Genomic DNA, 7,716 nt, shown 5'->3' with positions numbered 1-7,716 from the left:
ATTTACCACCTCCTGGGCCCAGGCACACATCCCTTCCTTCCTTCCTTCAAGTGATGAGTCACGATGGGCAAGGGTCAAGTGTACAGGTGGTGGGCTGAATATGGACAAGCACCTTTTCCACATCCTCAGGCTTGGTAGAAAGATAGGTAGGTAGGTAGGTAGGTAGGTAGATAGCTTGGAGTTCCCCATCCAGTAACAATGAAAAAGGGAGTGTTGCTCTATGGGTATATAAGTCTAGATGGCATTAAAATGATAAGAGGTGCTCCACCTGTTTTCTGACTCATCTCTTGTGCACAAAAACAAGCAGATGAACCCTCTCCTGACAGAATGGAGGGTATGGGAAAAGCCTTGCATGAATAATTTTGGTGACAAGCCCAGACATAGAAAATTCTGTCCTCCTCTTTGTTCCATAGACTTGGTGGAGTACAGCGTGTTGAATTTGATTACGCTTACTTCTCAATGTGTTTACGATTGCAATGCCTGTATTCACTTTAGACTTTTAAGAAGAAATATATAGAACAGAGTCTGTATATATGTTTTGGTCTGTCTTTCTGCCTGCCTGCCTGCCTGCCTGTCTGACCACTACATTCCAAGCGAGAGAATGGAATTCTGCCATTGTACACACACGATTGGCTTCCCCCAACCTAGCGCTCACCAGATGTTTTGGACTGCACTTCCATGATCGGGACAGTATGAGTGTTGCAGGTTAGGGAAGACTGGACTAGATCTTTATAATGGGAAAAGGTTCTATCTTGTCTGGTACTGTATATCCATAAAAATGAGCCAGATATAGGCACAAGCCAAACACAAGTCAGAAGGGTCTGTCTGTGAAGGCCTTCCTTCACCTGGTTCCATCCCTGCCACCATGTTTTGTACTACAGTTTCTGCAGCCTAAGGTTGGGAACAATGGGAATAGTAGTTTAAAACCTCTGGAGGGGCTGCAACTACACAAGGTGACACTCACAGTTCCCCTCTGCTTTCAGGCACATGCCAATCCCCCACCTTGTTAAAGAGTGCCCTCGTGACTCTTTTCTTCCCCCCAACATTGGTTACTCCTTTACACTTCCACTTGATCACGCTTAGCTTACTGATGTCTTCTTAGGTGCTGCTCACCAAGGCAAAGCCACACTGCCATGCCAACGAGAGCAAGGCACTCACTTTGGCTGGGGTTCCATGAAGGCAAAGCTGTGTGCATGAAAATGCAAAATACGCCATCAGGTTTTGGCACCCTGCCTGTCCGCCCACCCCTGCTATATAATGGATCTATTAGATTTAATTTGCTTGAGAAATCAGTGTGCTACCCAAGTCTCTTGTCTGCTGGACCTTTTCATCCCACGACATTCCTGGAAGGCAAAATCCAGGGAGGCCTGCCTGTTTCCTCTTGTCCCAGAGGGTTCGACGCCTATAAAAGGAAATTCAGAATGATCCACGTGGGTTGCTCAACTGCCCTGCTTGGGTCGTACTCTGTGTCTGAGGCAGCGCAAACTGTGGGATTATTTTTGCCCAGTTGTGTGATGTGATTGCTTCTGCCATCAAAAGAACCCAACACTCAACCTTTATGGCTCTTTGGAGACTTTCTCTGGCTCCTGTTTCTTGTTTCCTGTGTTGCTGGCTGGGTGTTATGAGCGCTGAAGCAGCCATGCGGGCCAGAGGGTTGCTCCAGCCTGCTTGCAAGCAAATTAATCCTGTGCTCTGGTGCGATGCACACTTGATGCACAGAAGCCGCTTACTCAGAGAAGAGATGCTGCAGCTAGCAACTTGCGCAAAACCGCAGGACACGGGCCAATTAGGGATGCTTACTTGCAGCAATGTGTTCACGTCCTTTACTCCAGGTCTCAAGTCAGGTCTCAAGTCTTTACTTTCAAGTCCAAGTTGAGTCTCAAGTCAGTGCAAGAAATTTTTGAGTCAAGTCTCAAGTCTCCTTGAGTCTCAAGAGCCAACTTTAGCAGAAAAAAGGGAGGTGGTGGTGGGGTGTGTGGGGGGGGGTTTGGAGAGTTGTAACCCCCACCCCTTGTTCTCATCTATACTTCTGTCAGTGATACATTGAAGTCATTTATTTCAACTGCTATTTAAACAAATAAATAAAACGTCCTGCCCCTTTGAAACTACTTCCCTCTCACCGAATCTGCCTTCCAGGATATCTTGCTGCATGGTAAGCCCTGGAGCAACTCAGTCATGAAAAATGTAGAACTCTTGAGTCAAGTCACTCACACATTGCTGCCAAGCCGAGTTTGAGATGAGTTGCTGATGCAAAGTCTGACCCGAATTGGACCTGGGAGCAAGTTGCTCGATTCTAGTCCCCAGCGCTGCATGCATGCATGTCTTTTAAATGGCAGTGCCTGGACCCATAGACCAGGGGTGGACAACATGCCGCATCCCAGATGTTTTGGCTCACAACATCATGGGCTAAGCTGATTAGTCCTGATGGGAGTTATAGGCCCAAATATCTGAAGGACCACAAGTTGCTCTCACCTGTCACAAACTTATTATACTCCATTAATGAAAATTATTTTGTTTAACTTCCACTCCAGGTTGCTCAAGAACAGCCTTCCCTGCTCAGTACCCTCCGGATGTGTTGGACTACAACTTTCAGTGTGACTGATGACATTGCTAGCTGGCATTGATAGGCATTACAGCCAAACACATCTGGAGGACATCCAGCGGGGAAGACTGTTTTAGAACATGCGCTGTCTACTCCACTCCACTCCACTCTTTGTATAAAACCCTAAATGGTTTAGGCCTGAATAGCTAAAGGAATATCTTCTATATAAGCCTGCCCAAACATTAAGATCATGGGCCAAGACTCTTCTCTTGGAGCCCTCTTTGAAAGAAGTTAGAAGAGTGGCTACTCAGGGAAGGGCCTCCTTGGTGGTAGTACCCCAACTTTCTGCTCCTCAGAGATTGCTTGGTGCCAATTCTTTATTCATTTTGTCACCAAGCCAAAACCTTTATATTTATCCAGTGTTTTAATGGTTAAAATAATTTTACTATAATAATTTATTTTTATATATTGTATATTCTGATTTATTCAAGTGTTATTGATTTTGCTGTTTTGTTACTCTTGTTTCATTTTTAATGAATGATACATAATAAATAATAATATATCAATTAATATTATTAATTTATGCTATGAAATTAATAAATATTCTTTCCTCTCTGCTGAGACACCTTCATTCTGCCACAAGAAAAAGAAACCCTTATGGACAGATCTGTGTGGTGCAAGGGAGAGAGTATTCCAGTGGCCCAGTTGACCAAGGGTGCTGGATAGCCCTGTAGATGAAATAGCACAAGAATGGCTGTGATGAGGTGTTCTAATTTTTGGTCCTCTTTGACTGTCTGTTCAGCAAATGTTCAGGTTCATCATATGTACTGTATGTTTATTCATTTGACTTCAGTGGCTCTTGTTTGCTAGCAAGTATGCATGGATTTTAGCATACTTCTTAATTTCTGAAATACATTCTCTTCACCTAATTCCATCTATTTGTATATAAGGCTGTATATGTATGATTGTCGATGAATTTATTTGGGCGAATTTTTTCATGGGGACTGTCAGAACACTTGAAAGTGCATGTCAGAATAAATGTGTTAGCCTTTAGGGTGTCACAAACCTCTTTGCTGCTTCTGATGCAGGCAACTAACATGGTCTCTACCCCTCTGGATGAAATAGTTCAGGTTTGCATAAGCTGGTAATGCAATTTGGTAAGCATACTGAGTGGTTTATTATTTGCCATGTTGGTGGGGAGAGGGGAGGGAGTAGGTGGTTCTGATTTTCCTTGAATCTGTTTCTACACAGTGTGTTGTCATTTGTGTCCATAGCCTCTCTCTTCTGCTGCTCATAGCAATCATTCAACCATTCAAAAGGAGGCCTGCAACGTTAACAGGTGATGAAGCTGTAAGTACTACAAAACTGAATTCAGAGTTCATGTTTAGAAGATGATTATAAATTTTCTTTCCTCTGTGATAAGTTTATTTTATGTATCTCCTAAAATGATCCTTCAATGGGAGAAAATTCCTTCCCTGGGACACAGTGCATGGAGGAGATGTTGGTCAACTTAGGCTGGCCTGAAGAGTGTGAATCTGCGGAAGACTGATATGTGTGTCAGAGCACTCCTGTTTGAGGATGCAGGGCCAAATTTAACAAGCTTTTCCCATCTGGAACTTTACAGTCCACTGGAAAGTTCTTCTACCCTAACTTGGCTGGAACTAAGGGGAGGTGTTCATGCACCCCACAGTTGTGGTTTTATGGTGCTCCCTGCCATCCTGTCCATTTTGTTATAGGCTTCTGCAGGAGATGTTTCTGGTGGACCATGTTCATTTATTCTTTCTATTTTATTTTTCTTTCCTTTGCTAGCTCCAAGAATCATGGTCTATCCTTGAATATTGTCTGGTGGCAAACCTGGGGATTGGCCCTGGACGCTGTTCAAACTGAGCCACGAGTCTTGGAAAACCCCGACAACTCCCATTTAGCTCTTTCATATTGTTGGAATGGTTCTCTTTCCTTGGCATATCTCTGGCAGATGAAATTGTGCTGGTAAGCAGCAGTAGTCATAGTGACAGCAACCAGGTAAATGCTTTGAAGAATGTACTGTACCCTTTTCAAAATGATCAGCAATCTAGAACAATGGCCTTATTGGGTAATGCTACCCTGCTGAAAATTTTGATTACATAGCCTGATATTCCACAAGATTACACCTGATTCATCACTTCATGTTTCCCAACTGAACAATTGAGTGAGTTAAAATGTTTAGTGATAACATGTTTATGTTAAACAGATTTTCTAGCCTGGGAGACACCTGCCTCTGGTAATGCAGGCGGGATGATGTACAGTAGCTGTGTCACTCGACAATTACAGCTTCTGTTGACGGGGCGAGCTATTTCATGGTGCGGCTTCCTGTGACTCACGGTGCCCCACCTTGTTCTGGCACTCTGTGAGGGGCAAGCTGTACACCCGAACCCCAGTCAACTCAGCCACATCAGAACAGGGTCATTTTACATCAACCGTGCTGCTGAGTAAGCAGTCACTCAGGATTGGGGCAAAAATAGACAAGGCCGTGTAGCATGTGCACTGGCGCATGTGCCTCCTCGTGGCGCTCTCATCAGGTCACCAGCTTCTTCTGCTGCTCCTTTGGTTGTGGTCTTCCCTTTTCTTGCGCCCACTCTAGTGCTAGAGCGGAGCCTAGACTCACGTGGTCAAAGTGCTGGGATGCTTTGGTGACATCATTTGGGGATCAGTGTCGACACTTCAAAATTCACTACTGCACCAGTAATCCAAGTAGTTATCCATGCTGAAACCAATTCTCCAGGTATTCAGAGATGAGGAGGATGTGATCAATGCTCAAGAACTGAGAAGAAAACCGAAAACCAATGCCATTCGGCAAATCCAACATGCCTGCAGACACACATACGAGGCAGAGGCCCAGCTCCACTAAGCACAATGAGCTGGAGGGTACAGAGGTTTGGCTCATTCGGCCAATAATGTAGCCTTCAAAGGCTGTTGACACAGATTCTGATTCAGAAATGGAGGGGAGGCTGGGATTCTCAGCTGACATGCCAAGCTCAGGGATCCCAGGGAGAAACTGGGCAGTTGCCGAGAACTTAGACCATTTCTAATTCTGTGGGAAAGCTGAATAAACAAACTGAGATGGGAGGGTGAACCCAGCGTCATTATTCCACTCATGTGATGTCAGGTGAAGAGGGAGGACATCTTAAGAAGCATGAGATGTTCCAGGTGATTAGCCCACAGGCAGCATGTTCCATCCCAGCAGAAAGCCCCTTGTCTTGTTCTGCTTGGAAGGAGGAGGGTGGACTGGCTAGGGGCAGCTGGCCCCTAAATGCAGCATGGCTGACTACCTCATTTCGAGCCCATGCACGTGGCCATTGAAAAGGGGAGCAGCACAAGACTGTTATTACTGTGAAAATTTAGCTCACTGCACCATGAGCAAGCTGCGCTTAGCTCAGTGAAGCAGCAATTAGATTCACAGGGAAACTGGCTTTAATAAGCTCCTATAACCAGCCACGGAAGAACGCAGCAGACACCCCGGTGAGATCATGACATCTTCTTTATTTCAAAATCTAAGTACAGCACCTGGTGTTCAGACACAGAGTGCACCCAGGTCACTTGGGTGGGGTAGTTTTCCCCCGGCTAAGGATCGCTTCCTGCCCCAGGAAGCAATGTCTATGTGCTTCGTGGTCAGACTGGGCTTAGTTACATTCTTCTTCGTGTTTGTCAACTGCCTCCTTTCTAGGCTGGTCCATCCTGCGAGCTGCAGCTGTTCTTCTGTTTAGTAATACATCACACTGGAAGTCATTTGGAAAACATCCTCTTGATAAACCTGACCTACTTCCTATATGGATGGAAAGAGGGGACTAGGAAAGATGAACAATTGGATTTAAAATTCTGGGGAGATCTTAGCATCCCATTTGGGAAACTTTTCATTGTATCATTGCGTTGCGCAAGAAACATGACGGTCTTTAAGAAACCCGAAACTACTTCTTTGAACTAATGCATCCATTAAGGAGAAAGTGCATTTTCTCTGCACTGCAACCAAGTTCATACTGAGAAAATTCAATTACCCCTCTCTAACCCCCATCTTTTATCTAGTATGTTTACTGAAATAGCATGTGCTGTGTGGAAGACGGTCACATACCTGCTACGAGCACTTACTAGATTTGCTTTTGAAAAAAAAGAGTAATATGTGAGGTGGCAACACAAGGGCTAAGTAACTACTGTATGGTGAAGGGACACCTGTGCCCCCCAGATATGGCTGAATGCCAACTCCCATCAGCCACAGCTGGCATGGCAAATGAGGAGAGTTGATGGGATTTGTATTCCAGTCACAGAGACTCCATCCATGGCTAGCCAAATGCCAACGCCTATTTAAAGCAGCTTTCCCCAGCTTGGCACCCTCCAGAAGAGCTGAGCCGTAATTCTTGTCATTCCCAAGCAGCCTGACCAGTTGCAGTCCAACATATCAGGAATGCACCTGGGTGAGGAAGGCTGGTTTAAATTTTACTGTCTGCTGAATGTGTTTAACTGTCTGCTGAACCAGTTTAACTGTTGTGGCTTCCCCAAACTGTGCAAATTATATTGTGCTGAAGGTGCCAAGAATTCTCTGAGAGCAACCCTAGAAGCATCCATCACAGAATTAGCATTTCTAGGCAGAGACAATGACTATTCTGTGAGTTTAACAATGAAATTCTGTCTGGAAGTAAATAAGGAAGGCCCACGGAGTTCAACTGGACCTAGTCCTGGATAAGAGGGCACAACTTCGCAGGCAATTCAACCTGCCCACATGAGGGCTAAACAGGGGAAGGGGATGTGGGTACCCACGCAGGCCCTAACCCCAGGGTTTCTATTGCCTCAGCCCCCAAATTTCCTGGTTTAAGTGGGGAGGTCTGCGTCTGCTCACATTTGCCTGAACATCTGAGAGAGCAGGGTTTTGAGCACATGGAGGGACCTGCATCAAGTGCCTCAAGTGGAGGCCACCTTCAGATCTTCCCAGGATGGGGCCACTGGGGGCAGGGCTCGCAGATATGCCCCTCCCAAATTTAGCCACCACATGAGCTGACCAAACGCCTGTGTAGGCCTGCGGTGGTCAGGCGTGCCCGCTGGTCTGAGAGAAGACCCGCGTAGAGGTGTGCAGAAGCAGCTCTGGAGATTATGTGACTTGATTCCAATACTATGGTTTCAGAGTCGGCCCTGTTACTAGGCAGAGA

This window comes from Varanus komodoensis, unplaced genomic scaffold (assembly GCF_004798865.1).
Source record: "Varanus komodoensis strain SLA01 unplaced genomic scaffold, ASM479886v1 scaffold7_3, whole genome shotgun sequence".
Lineage (NCBI taxonomy): Eukaryota > Metazoa > Chordata > Lepidosauria > Squamata > Varanidae > Varanus > Varanus komodoensis.
The sequence above is the reverse complement of the archived record's forward strand: the minus strand, read 5'-3'. Positions refer to the sequence as shown.